General features: G+C 42.1%; 1 long non-coding RNA gene across 1 annotated transcript; it reads left to right on the forward strand.

Annotated features, from left to right (window-relative positions):
- The first annotated feature begins 232 nt into the window (after nt 1-232).
- On the forward strand, nt 233-13,824 carry LOC123993039. The gene is made up of 4 exons (XR_006831353.1): nt 233-356; nt 12,050-12,130; nt 12,507-12,559; nt 13,292-13,824. It is a non-coding gene; the product is annotated as an uncharacterized LOC123993039 (long non-coding RNA).
- Nucleotides 13,825-15,776: the final 1,952 nt, after the last annotated feature.

Here is a 15,776-nt window from a genome sequence, read left to right on the forward strand (position 1 = left end):
ATTTGTCTGTTATGTCTTTTTCGTTATATGTCGGACCCCAGTAAGACTAGCTGTTGCTAATGGGGATCCTAATAAATTGAATCCAAATCCAAAGTATTCCCTTTTTATTACACACCAAGCTCTCCATGGTTGTTTCCCCCCTTTTTTCATACTCCTGTCTGCTTGGTTTCAGTTTCATCAGGGCACTTGAATATGAGTCAGTTGCACCACATACTCTTCTCATTGGGGATGACCTTACAGGAGGAGGACAGAGGGCATCGACTGACTGGCTGCTGCAGTTGGTCACGAGCCCATATTTACAGACCTTTTTACAAGGGAAAGTACCTTCCTTTCCTGCTCGCATTACATTACTAACAGTGAGTCTCCCCCCTTAGAAACACAGTGGCTCTTATTTTGTCAAGAGGTGTTTCCGTGTTCTATTCCTTTGTTTGAAATCGGTGTGTCTTTGTGAAATAGGTGTATATGAGGACTTGTGCTGTATAGTAGGCCTATGTTCTGTACCGTAGCTACGTATTGCTCTGCATTGACTATAATGTTTGTATGATAACCGTTTTCCTCTATTGCCTTTGTATGTTTTCCCTTAGCCTATTGGATTTGTTCTGACAAACTCACTGGGTAACTTGTCCATGAGGTTAATCTCCCTGAGTTCAAAAGTTCAGTTTGAAATGCTTTTTAAAAGATTTGCTTTTGGGAGAAAAAAAAACTGAAATTGGGTAATACTTTGGTACATGATGTTTTCCAGATATGTCTGTTTCCTAGAATTACCTCAGCGAGTCAAAGCAGTAGCTTACTCTAGCGGTCCTCAGAGGGATTGCATTTGTGCCACTCTGTTTTCGCTATGGAGGTGCAGTTTTTACACTTCCCTTCGAAACACATTTTGGCAGTGTGAAATATTCCCTGAGGAACAAACATGGCCTTATATATGGAATACCACCCCTCGTCTTTCACATACGGGCTCTGTGAGTTGATGCTACCTCCCTTCTATTTACGCAACCCCTCTTAAACACAGCACTGTCTACCGCACCTGGAAAACCTGAATGGATGTCAATACACATAGGCTACTGTGCCCTGTTTCCCTGTTATAGAAAAAATGGGCTATCAATGAATATCAAAACCGAGACACATAACCCACTTGCTTTGTGCTAGTTAATATGTGGATGCTTGTTTGTCAATCCAAGCATAAAACCGTATTCCTTAACTTTTCTATGCACCTGTCACTGAATATAGTGGCCCAGCGTGCAGTGACAACACCTCGCAGTGACAACACCCCGCAGTGCCAATGATGCCGTCCTTTATTGTCCATCGCGGTCAAATTTCTGACGCACTATTTTCACACTGAGCAGAGGTCTGAAATGGGATCATTAGCCTGTCGGGGGAAAGAATGCTGTGGAATATTGTCCCAGGAATTGTACCACAATTCAGGTTCACTCAAAGTTCAAGATTGCGTGGAAAACTAGATAGTCTTTGAAGAATCCAGCATGTTGAATTACAGATATTTGAGGCTTGACATGTCAGTGTGGCACTTCCCTTCTCAATACAGTCTATACAAATATCACTGCTTTACAGGTGTGACGTGATCACACGACATGTAGCCACATTTTGACCACACGTGTGGCATCGCACATGGAAGGCAGTGTCATTCTATGATAATATTCACAAATGGTGGATGGTGACATCATCTCAGATTTGACCATTTGTGGGAGGGATAATTAAATTTAAAAAATACAAGAAAGGCCTCTATGATTCCAATAATAAGTTCAGCACTGTCTTATGAAGTGGCTATTTTGATCATTATTTCAATTCTTGTCTCATTATAGGTGTAACTAATGGCAGTGCTAGTCTGTTCTTTTTAATAACTTGGATGATCCTAGGTCCTAATGGCCAGTCGCCGTGGGAATGATTGAGCCATCCCCTCACAGGCAAGTGTGGTATGGCAGTCAAAGCTGAGTGCAGAATCTGCCAGTCCTGAGATAGGTCGGGAAGTCCCCCTCACTCTGCAGCAGCACCGCTCTCATAGTCTCTCTCTGTCCCTCTCTCATGTTCTCTCTCACTCAGTATAAAGTAGGGAACATTATTGTCAGTGACCCATGTAGCTGTGTCCAGAGTGGGGACGCCTTGTGACAAAGGGGTCAGACACTGCCAGGAGACAGTTCCTATGGTGCAATGTTTTTTTTTCTCATCCGTGTGAAATAGTTATGTTCTGCAAAGTTGTGTATTTTTAAGTGTATCTATTCATAACATGCAATAGGCTTTCAAATGTATGTAGTATACAGTATGTTAGTATGGGTATTTGACCACAGATTATGACTCAGCCTTACACCCCTTTTTGAGGTGTTTTATGCAAAAAAATAGTAATACCTCTGTCATCCTTGGTCACACCTATGATCCTCAAGATTAGCTTTCAAACGTCATGACCAGTTTTGCTCAGTTTCAGTAATATCAATGGAGTTTCAGTAATATCAATGGAGTTTCAGTAATATCAATGGAGTTTCAGTAATATCAATGGAGTTTCAGTAATATCAATGGAGTTTCAGTAATATCAATGGAGTTTCAGTAATATCAATGGAGTTTCAGTAATATCAATGGAGTTTCAGTGTTGGATTGGTTTTCATGTGGTTCTTTGGCAGGCTTGAAGTTATGAAGACTCTGTGTATTAGCACATATAGCATATACTAATCCCTATGGGCCGTGCTTATTTGAACTCCCCTCTGTAATTTAGCTCCATGTCAACACCCCTTCCAGTCGCTGTATCCCCCCCCCCTTTCTAATTCTCTCTCTCATTGTCTCTCTCTCTTTTCAAACCTTCTGCGAGTCTCTCCCTGGTTCTTCAGTAATATGAGAATCTGAAGTTGTAATATGCTTTCTCACTTTTCTTTCTTCCTAATCCACTTTGCCCTCTTTATCATATTTATACATTTTTTTTCCCCCTCTCAAGGAAGTGGGGCCAGCGCTGCCTAGCAGGAGGTTGAGGGGTGGGAGAGACGGGAAGCAGAAGAAGGAAAATGAAACCAAACGTCCTGAATGCTCTCACAGTGGTTGCGCAACACCAGATTTTTTGTTCTTTCTCTGGTCTAGTGGAGAAAAAGGAAAGCAGATGAGTGCTATTGGGAATCCAAGAGAGGCAGCTTCCCCTAAATGTTTCATAACACCAGCAGTGCTTGTAAATCCTGTATAGGGAAACACAGGCAAGTGAACTCAATTGAGATGGGAAATAAAAATAAAGGGAGAACGGAGTGTGTTCCCAAAACCTTTGATCTGTCAATTAACCGCCATTGCTATGAGAGGATAGCATTATTTTATGAGAGGTAAAGAAACATTTTGTCATACTGGAAGGGGAGGAAAGTAAAGAAAAGGGCAAGAGATAGTTCGAAGGAGAGGGGGATAGAGATGGATGGAGGGAGGGAGTGGGCGTGTCTGCCATGCGTCACACCAGGCCTGATGTGCAGGCGCTATCTCAGCACAATCCAGCCTGTCAACATTCCCCATTCCACTGATAACAGGCCCTACTTCACTCGCTCGCTCGCTCGCTCCCTCACTCACTCACTCACTCACTCACTCACTCACTCACTCACTCACTCACTCACTCACTCACTCACTCACTCACTCACTCACTCACTCACTCACTCACTCACTCACTCACTCACTCACAATCAAGAGTCTGCTCTTTTAAAATAAAGAAGTATTTCCATGTATGGTAGGGGAGGCAAAATGTGCAGGGTAAAGTTTGATGTGTGAGGAGAGCGTTTCTGGGATTTGTGCTGCTGGTTCTTCTCTGTATATCATGTTGAATAATGTCCGACACTCTGGTGCCTGACTCAGGCCATTCATCAGCCATGTCTGATGGGAAAAATGTGGAAATATCATAAATGATCATAATAGCATTGTTCAGAACAGCAGTAGTAAATACCAATGGTTGTGTCGACACGTTGAGCTGTGTTTTCCCATAACATAACTTCCCCATACTTTTATGGAAAGGTCATGTATGCAGTCGTCACGTTTAAAGCGGGGAATATTTTAGATATTCAAATTGAAGCACAGTGGATTTGAAAACGCCACACGTCATTGGTGTATCACTTTCACCAATCAGATCTGAAGCCTCTTTGTCAGGTGGCGTCTCCCTACGAATGTTCTCTCACATTAAAGTAGGCCAAAGGTACAGTGCAACACCTTTCCGATATCTCACACGCCGTCTTGTATGTCTCCTAGGTCCTAGGTGCGTATGTGTGTTCCCCCTATTAAAAGTCTGTGTAGTTCCTCTGTCTCCTGAAGGAAGATTCTCCCTGCTGCCGGTGCTCTCACGTATGCTCTGTATTTGCCACCATGGCACTATTGACACTCACAGCAGAAAGAAGTGAAAGGCTAAGCAATAACAGCAAATGTGTGCACATAGACACAAATACTTACACACGTCCACACACACACACGCACATACACAGTCCCTCAGGCTTTTAAAGGGAACCTTGTGAAGTGGGTGAAAACATTGAAGAGGTGTGAAGGAGGTTACTGTTTGTTGTGTAGATGTCATAAACGCTGGATCATGTTCATGTTTTGCTTGTCAAGGCCTATATTCTGTATATACCAGTGGAGGCACCCCAGAGGAGGAAGGGGAGGACCATTCTCCTTAGTGAATTTCAGAATATTATTTTTAATACTATTTTGATAAAACAATATAATTGACTGAAACACACTGTTTTGCAATGAAGGTCATGTACTGTAGCCTCAACAGCAATCTCTGGGGTAGCTCCATGGTGTAGCCGGAGGACAGCTAGTTTCCGTCCTTCTCTGGGTACGTTGACTTCAATACAAAACCTAGGAGGCTCAGGGTTCTCATCCCCTTCCATAGACACAAGTAATAACTTCCAGAGGGCATCCTCCAATCAGAGGTCTTGCAGTATAAACTGACATGTTGTCATTCCAATCAAAAGATCAGACAAAGAATCTACTACTGAAAGCATAAGCTACTGCTAGCTTACACTGGAGTGCAACAAATATGGTGAGTAGTTGACTCAAAGTGAGAGAAGGACAATAGTTGAACAGTTTTGAAGAAATTAATTCATAAGACAATGAAGGAGAAGTGAGAGAAAGATAGCTATATACTCTATATATCTTTACTTTTATATATCTTTACTTTTACTCAAGTATGATAATTGGGTACTTTTACTTCAGAGCGCGTAGATTGCGAGAAGGAATTATACAGCAAAATGATCATGGTGTTTGTATGTGGTTGCTATGAAAGTGAACCGTGTTTGCGTTGATCTGGGGTCTATTCAATTTGTATGATAATTGGATAAACATACTTTTTTCCACCACTTCAGATTACACCCTATATCAGCTAGATGCAGGCAAGAGTGTGCAAGGTGCTATTGAATGTGTCACTGTTTGGATTACTCAAATATTTCTCTCAACCTGTTGTAACAACCTCATGATGGGTATAGGGAACATTTGAGTATCATGTAGTAGCCTAAACCTATTGATGTTACATTGAGCTGGGTGAATGGAATATGAATGACAGTCATCCAATATGCTGTAATGGAAATAAGGCCATGCTCATTAAAAAACATTGTCCTTCCTCATCTTAAACGGCACTGACCGCCACTGTTATGTACTGATAGAGAAACTAAAATCTGACAGTAATTTATTATAACTGAAACATTTACATTCAGCTGACATTGTCCCTCAATTGCAATACCCTGATTTAAGAGCAGGTTAATTTAGAACCTAACCCGATCCAATTCCGTGCATAAACATTTCCCTTCATCGAAACCTGGTTCCAGTCCACTCCTCTTATCCATCTACCAGTGACTCCTACTCCCCATGCCCATGGACGTGACTGTTTATCCATGATTGTGAAGTGCATATATTGCTCATATATTGCTCTGTGAAATGCACTCTGCCCTCAAAGGGCATAGCTGTGGGTTTATGTCAAATAAAATTATATAATATTGTATTTGTCACATGCGCCAAATCTTTTCAGTCTCTCGAGGGGGAATAGACGTTTTGTGCCCTTTACGACTGTCTTTGTGAGGGAGAGGTTGTTATCCTGGTACCACACTGCCAGGTCTCTGACCTCCTCCTTATAGGCTGTCTCATCATTGTCGGTGATCATGCCTACCCACTGTTATGCCGTCTGCAAACTTAATGATGGTGATGGAGTTGTGCTTGACCATGCAGTCATGGGTTAACAGGGAGTAATGAGGGGACTGAGCACGCACCCCTGAGGGGCCCCCGTGTTGAGGATCAGCACGGGGGGAGAAGCCCGTCAGGAAGTCCAGGATACAGTTGCAGAGGGAGGTGTTTAGTCCCATTGAGTTTTGAGGGCACTATGCTGTTAAACGCTGAGCTGTAGTCAATAAATAGAATTCCCACCTTTTGTCCAGGTGGGAAAGGGCAGTGTGGAGTGCAATAGAGATTGTGTCATCAGTGGCTCTATTGGGGCGGTATGCAAATTGGAGTGGGTCTAGGGTTTCTGGGATAATAGTGTTGATGTGAGTCATGACCAGCCTTTCACAGCACTTCATGGCTACCGATGTGAGTGCTACGGGTTGGTAGTAATTTAGGCAGGTTACCTTGGTGTTCCTGGGCATAGGGACTATGGTGGTCTGCTTGAAACATGTTGGAATTACAGACAGATGAAGACACTTGCCAGTTGGTCAGCACATGCTCGGAGTACACATCCTGGTTATTCCGCTGGCCCTGCGGCCTTGTGAATGTTGACCTGTTTAAAGGTCTTATTCACATCGGCTATGGAGAGGGTGATCACACAGTCGTCTAGAACAGGTGGTGCTCTGATGTACGCTTCAGTGTTGCTTGCCTCAAAGCGTGCATAGAAGTAATTTAGCTCGTCTGGTAGGCTCGTCTCACTGGGCAGCTCGCAGCTGTGCTTCCCGTTGTAGTCTTAGTCCTGTATCGAAGCTTTGCCTGTTTGATGGTTCATCGGAGGGCATTGCAGGATTTCTTATAAGCATCCGGGTTAGAGTCCCGCTCCTTGAAAGCGGCTGCTCTACCCTTTAGCTCAGTGCAGATGCTGCCTGTAATCCACGGCTTCTGGTTGGGGCATGCACATACAGTCACTGTGGGGAGTGTCAGGCCTGGTGTATGTTCAGATTCAGGGGCCTACACATCAAAGCAGGTCACTGGTGTCTTTTTATCACTACATCAAACCTCTCACTGAATGTGCCTCTTTTTTAAAGGGGAAGCTTAATCTGAGCAATAATCCACACATCAAACATCCTGGGCCACGTGCGTGAGACCTTAGACCCTGGGATTATTTCTGACGAAATCCGTTTTAAGGAGGCAAACCTCCACAGTCAGCCGTTTATTTTGGCCGTGCTTGGGTTTGACGTGGTTATGTGAGAGTGAAATCTCCTGAACAGAACCAACACTCCGGCCTCCTGTATCCCGAACCTTGCCAAGCCATCCGAATGGAAGGCTAGAGGGGGACGGAAAAGGGACATATGATCACGTCCATCTAGGACAAGGGTGGATTCATGGACACTTGAGTCAGTTCTACCTTATCAGAGAAGTTCATGTCATGGCACACAAGGAAGAAATACATCTGACCGCTCAGGAGGATTTAGTTTTGAGCTCCTCTTAAAGTTTGTGAGGATTTAAAAGGGGAGTTATCAGGGTCAGGAAAGGTAATAAGCAAGAAGCCAAAGAGTATCAGAGTAATGCTGTGATGCAGGCTGCAGTTGTGTAAATGGGTGATATCTGCATAATTAATCTCTCAGTTTTCACAGGCCAATCTCTGTTGTTTTGGATGGCAAACAACAGTACTAGAATTTAGGAGCTCTGATTTTTTTAATTTTGTAAAAATTATTTATTATTATTATTATTATTTTTTAAGTCTGTCACATCTGTGAATGTGGAATGTGTTTTGTTGGTTGATTGAAAAACAAGAAAACTTAATAAAACTTTAAATTGAAAAAAAGAAAGGGGAATGGAAAATGTCTGTTTGGCCCTTTTGATGTGGTGTAAATTATCTTCCACCTATGGATATTTTCTGAATTGTCACAAAATCTAAAACTTTCTTTGTCTTGATATGTAGGTCATATCTTTCTAAGGTGAGCTTCAAACTGCCTAGGTTGAAGTGTGTGGGTCATGGACTTTTTCAACTTTCCCTTAACACCATATAGCATTACACCATCTGACATACAAAGGAATTGCTTTTTCAAGTGACAACTTAATGAAGTGTATTTATTTTTATTAGATGAGCAATGTGTCATCTTTTGATCAAAACCTTACTTGACATTTAATTTAAGAATGATTATCTAACCATGTGTGTGAAGTTTTATGTCTTTGTATCAGTTGTTGAAACAGGAGTATGAAAACATCTAGAAGGGATATTGAGGTGTGTCGTCCATTGCGCAAGAACCATAATTTAGCCATCACTCTTATCCAGAGCGACTTACCGTTAGGGCTTTTCATCTTAAAATAGCTAGGTGGGACAACCACACATCACAGTCATAGTAAGTAAATTTTTCCTCAAAGTAGCTATCAGCAAAGTCAAAGTTAGTAAAGGGAAAAGGTAAAGTGCGAGTGTTAGTTCACAAAATGTTTTTTTTTTGGGGGAGGGCTGTGGAATTAAGATACTCTTCGAAGAGGTTGGGTTTCACATGTTTTCGGAAGATGGGCAGGGACTGTCTTAGCTTTAGGGGGAGGTTGGTGGGCCAAGAGACCAGAGGTGACAGAACGGAGTTCTCGGGTTGGGGTGTAGGGTTTGAGCATAGCCTGAAGGTAGGGATTGGCAATTCCTCTTTCTGCCCCGTAGGCAAGTTGTGGATGCGAGTTTCGGCTGGAAGCCAGTGGAGTGTGCTGAGGGATGGGGTGACATGAAATAACTTGGGAACGTGGAACACCAGGCGGGATGCAGCATTATGAATAAGCTGAAGGGGTTTGATGGCACAAGCAGGGAGGCCAGCCAACAGCAAATTGCAGTAGTCCAGACTGGAGATGACAAGTGTCTGGATTAGGACCTGTGTCGCTTCCTGTGTGAGGTAGGGTCGAGTCACTGTTTTGATGTTTTCAGAGAATGACAGGGTGTTGTCCAAGGTTCAAGGTTTGCACACTGGGAAGGTTGACAACCATGATGGCGAGGTCTTAGAGCTGACTGGCCTTCCCCGGGAGGAAGAGCAGCTCTGTCTTGTTGAGCTTGAGGTGGTGGGCCAACATCCAAGCAGAGATTTTGGCACACATGCAGAGATGTGTGTCGCGACCTAGGTGTCAGAAGTGGGAAAGGAGAAAAGTATTTGAGTGTCATCCGCATAACAACGATAGGAGAGACCATTTAAGGATATGATGGAGGAAAGATATTTTATGATGTCACATAGCAGGTGCAACCTGTTTCTGTTGGTAGCAGGCAGGAAGTCAGACAGTGTGCAGATAGAGAGAGAGAGAAAAAGGATGTGTCTTGTTGTTTGGCAATTTTGTACATTTTAATGAGCTGTAAGAAAAGTGAAAAGTTCTGATAATTCAAATCATGATGCATTGAAATTGGTATGTGTGCAAGTTGGCTAATTTAGGTTAGAAATGTTTTCTGACACATCTTCATAGCTTTATACTGGTCTGGTACAAACTCATTAAGATTTATTGAGAGAAAGGTTATAGGCCTACTAAACAATCTTAGCAATGAAATGTCACTAGAAACAGTTGTAGACTGAAGACTTGGGCCAACTAGGGAAGTGACTCATAGCATACTTTGAGGTCAACCAAAAATCATTTGTTGGGCAATGGACAATTAGCTTTGGAAATAAATGCATTGCATTTTGTCCCCTTATCAGGTTTCCTGTGTTTTGGCGGGCAGAGGAGATGGCAGACAGATAGAGGCTTCTCCTTTCCTCACTCCTCGTCTCTCAGTGGGGTCCGTTTGGGGTCTTAGTCACCGGGGTGTGAATCAGAGGCCGTGTTTGCATCGAACACAGTGACTCACCCTGCTGCTTTAAATCACAGGAATGCCCACAATGCTGCAAGATGGCTGCCTTTGGGCTGGTGTCATACGGACTCCAGCTGAAAGAGAGGTTTGACTCCCTCACTGCCAGATAATTCCCCCCTCTGCCCTTCTCCTTATCCCACTTCAGTCATACCGATTTGGTACACCATTTTAAACAGGTTGATTTAATGTCTTCAGAACAACATAGCTTTGACTGATGCTTGTGTTTAACCCAGAGTTCCTTGCATAGTTTTGAGGTTGATAATAACCTGCATACGAACAAATGTTTAGCTTTTTTCACTTAATCACTCACTCACTCACTCACTTCAGGATTTTTTTTAACAACCTATTGACCTCTTAATGTTATGACAGTAAAACCCTATTTGTAAGCCTACATCTGTTGGCTCAGAGTGCAAAGTACCCCAAATGTTGTATAATGTACACAGTAGTGTTAGTGTTATGTACAGTATTAGCAATAGTGTAATAAGGGCTTTTATTTCCTAAGAAAAATAATGACAAGGTCACACATACAAGACTAATTAAATTGATGTGTATGTTAGGTATAGTTATGTACCTTCACTCGTCAGTCAAATGCATAACAATACTGTATCACTTTGTGTTAAGATCATCAAGCCATTCATACTGAGAGAGCTTTTATGAGAGGTTCAAGTCCCTCTTAAATGGAGGAAGGGGTCTGGGGAATGTTCCGATTTTTCTTGGAGTATCCTTTTCTGTATGAAATGCAGTCCAGGCTTTCCCATATGTTTTTCGTTTCCGTCCTTGGTTCTTCTTCTCTGCCCGTCATCTGGAAGGTCTTCTCATTTGTTAGTGAAATATAGCTGAGAGGTGTTAGTCACAGGGCGAGCTAGAGCAACTGGAGATGCTAGGAGACGTCGCGAAGAGGGCCCTGTCAAACAATCGGCAGATTCTGGTAGAGGAGGCGGATCAAGACCCTAGGCATGGGCCTACCGCATGGAGGGGTATGGTAGTGGGCTAAAGGCTTGGGCTTTGGCCTACTGGAGGTGTATGATAGTGAGCAAAAGGCTAAGGACTAGGCCTATGGAGGGTGTGGTGGTGAGCCAAATATTTTGGCTTGTGCTGATGTGTGGTAGTAATGGAGGTAACAATTCAGTCTTACTTTTCTGCAATTTATGCCATTAGTGATTAGAGGTATGGAAATGAAATACAAGTGTTTATTATTCAATTCTAAGCCGATTTTAACAAAGGGGCAATCATGAAGTTTAGTCAAACCTAAGGTAAGTCTGTTCAAATAAATAATCTGTTGTACAAATTGTGTGGTTACCAACTTTGCGTACGTTACTTGTATTTTAAATGTGTATTTATACATTTGTCTTACACATTTGCCGTATTTGAAAGCGGCCACACAGAGTAGAAGGTTCCTGGTTTCTATTGCATTTCTAAATTCAGCATATTGTCTGTTTGAGTTGTCTTGGTGATACGGTGAGAAGGGTGTACACTTGTTGTTACTCGAGACCAAGTCATAACACGCTTCATTACTAGTTCCTCAATCAGTAAAACCTCAAAGCAAACAAAACACCTGTCAACGCCTAATGACCAATGAGATGAAACTGTAACGTGATGCTCGCCATAAAGTATGGAATGCTCCTCGTACATTATTACATTTTCCATTAGGATCTATAAAAGGTGGACCGGATAATTGAAATGATAGAGAATATTTAATGCTGACGCAAGTTTTTGGATTTACGTTGGCAAAATAAATTAGCTTTCAGAAGCCATGTGCCAACATATTGACACCACCCACATCATTTTTAATCAGTATTGTTTTTTATAATATAAGAATGTGCATAATTACGCGTTTACACTATTTAGCCAAAGTACATACTCTGAGGGTATGGATTTAGATTCCGTCCATCTACCACGGCACTGAAACTCTGTCAAAAACCCTGAAAGTTTCCCATTCCCCAGAGACCATATCACAGTTCATTCCTCCGGCTGAAACCTCAGGCCATGTGTTGAAAATGTCACCAGGGAGGTACCGTTCAAACCATGCTATTCTGCGCCCCACCCACGCTATCCTCAGCACTTATCATGAAGAACTATGAAGAGCCTAGAACTAAAGCAAAACATCTGTCTTCCTAGATCAGCGAGGAGGAAGGTGAGAGTTGCATTCCTGCCCTGTGGACGTGAGGTCTATGGGAGGAAAGATCTAATGCTTGATTGGTGGGTTTTCTTTTCAATCAAAGCTGCCCAGAGCATTTTATTCTTATTTTTATTTTACCTTTATTTTACTAGGCAAGTCAGTTAAGAATTTTTTTTGTATATTTTCAATGACGGCCTAGGAACAGTAGGTTAACTGCCTGTTCAGGGACAGAACGACAGATTTGTACCTTGTCAGCTCGGGGATTTGAACTTGCAACCTGTCGGTTACTAGTCCAACGCTCTAACCACTAGGCTACCCTGCCACCCCAGTCAGCGTGGCTAAGAGTACATCCCCAGGTTTCTAAGAACTCTGACAACAATTCCAAGGAAGAGAGATTAACACGCTTGCTTGTAAGAACACACACTAATTAACCAGAAATCTTTTTGTGATTCTTAGGTTCCCAAAGCCTACAAATGACTGGCAGTTGAACGTATGATGAAATCAAGGGGGTGGGTGATCTCTTTTCAACCTGACAAATGTTTCTTCACAAGTTCTACACTTTGTTGTCACTGGATGTACATTAGAAGCTTTATTGGCAAAAACATCCAGAAACATACCACTGCTAATGTTGACTCAGTCTACCAGTGTTTTGGCATTGATGGGTGTGACTGTAATGTTTGATTTGAACGGGTAAATGTGAAACTCTTTACATCTCTTCCATTAATTACGTAATTCTAGTGAACTTTTCAGCCTGTAGGCTTGCTTTTTATTTTATGTCCATATTGTGTATTTTGTAAAATGCTCAATTTTTTTCTAATAGGTCATGTGACACCATAATATATTTCTATATATTTATATTTTCATTTTTAGTTAAGCCTGGATGGAAGAACCCAAAGCTTGCATGTGTTTGTGACAAATCATAATATCTCCACTATAACTACTTTTTGTTACTATCTACTGAATCACTGCTGTAAATCAGGTTGTCCGACATTCCTTGGCTTTGTCGTAACCATATTGCTTATTCTGCCTTTCAACAGTGCTTCTTTGTCAAATGTGCAATGTTGTTTTTTTCTGCCTTTAACACAAACACCAAGGGAATTTGAGACATAAGGAAGTTATTTTGAAGGAATAACACACACAAAGCGTGCGATCATCTAAGCATTTATTTTCTTGTTTTGATTGTCTGTGATGTTGTCTCGAACATTAAGACAATCCATTTGTCTTCTTTTGTTCCCTCACAGATGAATCCATCTGAAGTCCCGAATGCTGTGCCAAAACCACAGTGAAACAGAGTCACATGAGGTGGAATGAACATTGAGGCTTCGTCACAGGCCACAATGACTCAGACTTAGAGGACCCACTTACTTCCACACTCACCAATTTACCCACCCGCTAGCTCTGAGACAAACACTCATTCTTCTCCATACTCACAGCTATTTCTGCACATTCTGAGGACTTGGTTTACCGCTTCTCAAAAGTGCCACGTGTTGTACAGCAGAAGAAAGTGAATCTTGTTTTTGATGAGGATACAGGTTTTATCCCATTCCCACACGTGAAGAGTGAGAACAACATGAATGTGCTATTGGAACAGAGCCAATATTGGGCCTTTTTAAGCTCTTAAAGGGAAAAATAGCCCTTGTGGTCAACCGAACTGCAAATATTTGCCTGGTGTGGTTTACTGTAGTCATCACAATTCTTTGGTGGCAAATGTTGTAGTTTTTCCCAATAACACTGTACAATTTGAGAGATAACCTTTCATAATAAAAAACAGAAAACTGGACAAATCTGAGGAAATCTAACAGCATCCCAGACCGTTAATTGGCAATACAACTTGGCTCTGCTGCATGGTAGCTTAAGCAATGGTACACTTTGGTTCCTATGTGGAAAGGGTTCTACATAGAACCCAAAAAGGTTACATCGGGAAACAAAAAGTGTTCTTCAAAGGGTTTTCCTATGGCAACAGCCGAAGAACCCTTTTAAGTTCTACCATAGCAAAATAAAAATTAAGAGTGCACCACAAATCATGTTGCCACAAAGCTGATTGGTGGAACAAGGGTCAGTGTGACAGAGTTTTACTGTAGTCATCACAATTATTTTGTGACAAATGAAGCCTTGTTTTTTCCATTTGCTATGAACAGTAAGACACACCTCTTCATCCTCAAAATTGATAGAGAACATTTTCATAACACAATGAAATAGGACACACTTGAGAAGTAATTGGTTATACAACACAGGGCACCTGATTGGTAGATTTATCTGTAGCGTCATAAATAATACAAAAAGAAACTCATACGATATCATCTGATTGGTGGAATAATGGCCAGTGTGAGTCCCTGGTTTACAGCCTTACCCCTAGGCGTGCGTTGTGCCAAGAGGCGGGACTGACTTATGGAGCTGTCTTTGATTGGGCAAGTCTCTGAGCTGGTGAAACGGGTTATACAGTCCCACAGCAGGGGCAGAACCCATCACAGAGTTATATTTTGAAGTCTGGGTGGGGCACAGGTAGGGACGAGGCCTCACATGACACAAAATCCACAGGACAACAATGTCAAAACAACCTGTCAAAATGCCTCAGTGATATAAGATCTAGAGTACTCCCCCAAAACAATGATGAAACCATGCAGGTTTACTACATTATTCCAATGGAAAAGTTCACAAGTTTACAGAGAATATTTTCTTCATGCCATGTGTCACAATCACATTCCTTGTCATACTATTGCAAATAGTGAACTCTATGACTGAGTTAAAATTGCTGTAAGGACCTATACTCCACTGAACCACTTAGTGAATGTTGGGGGTGCGGCAGAGGTTTCATACAGGTCATGACACAGACACAGACACACACAGACAAACACGCAGAAGCACAAACTGCTGACCTTCACACTGGTAATGTTTTCTCTCAGTGAAGAGAAATCCATGAAAAAATGGTCAGCATTACTGGAAAGAATTACTGTACGAATAGTCCAGCGACATGAAATTTGAAGCCAACCTGTTCACATAGATTCTTGTCTCAAGGCCCCTTACATACGGCAACAAATGATTGCATGGAAATGTTGAATAGTAAGGTCAGGTGAAATAATTACTAAACTTCTGTCTTTTTTGGGGGTGACAGTGGTTTGTTCCATGTTCTGTCTTTGTCTGTTGTCTGTTCAGACAACCAACACACTATTTTAAATAGCCCCACCCAGTTACCGATATTTAGAAAACTGGAAAGACAAGCTTAGCTTACCGTAGATCTTGCATTCCTAGACAGAAAAACAGTGTGTATAAATAATGCTAAAATATTATACAAAACATCAACAACCTCTTTCCACGACAGACTGACTAGGTGAATCCAGGTGAAAGCTATGATCCCTTATTGATGTCGCATGTTTAATCCACTTCAACCAGTTTAAATGAAGGGGAGGGGACAATTGAGACATGGATTGTGTATGTGTGCCATTCATAGGGTGAAGGGACAAGACAAAAGATTGAAGTGCCTTTGAACGGGGTATGATAGTAGGTGACAGGCGCCCCGGTTTGTGTCAAGAACTGCAACCCTGCTGGGTTTTTCACGCTCAACAGTTTCCCGTGTGTATCAAGAATGGTCCACTACCCAAAGGACATCCAGCCAACTTGACACAACTGTGGGAAGCATTGGAGTCAACATGAGCCAGCATCTTTGTGGAACGCTTTCGACACCTTGTAGAGTCCATGCCCTGACGAATAGAGGCTGCTCTGAGAGAA

This window comes from Oncorhynchus gorbuscha, linkage group LG13 (assembly GCF_021184085.1).
Source record: "Oncorhynchus gorbuscha isolate QuinsamMale2020 ecotype Even-year linkage group LG13, OgorEven_v1.0, whole genome shotgun sequence".
NCBI classification, from domain to species: domain Eukaryota; kingdom Metazoa; phylum Chordata; class Actinopteri; order Salmoniformes; family Salmonidae; genus Oncorhynchus; species Oncorhynchus gorbuscha.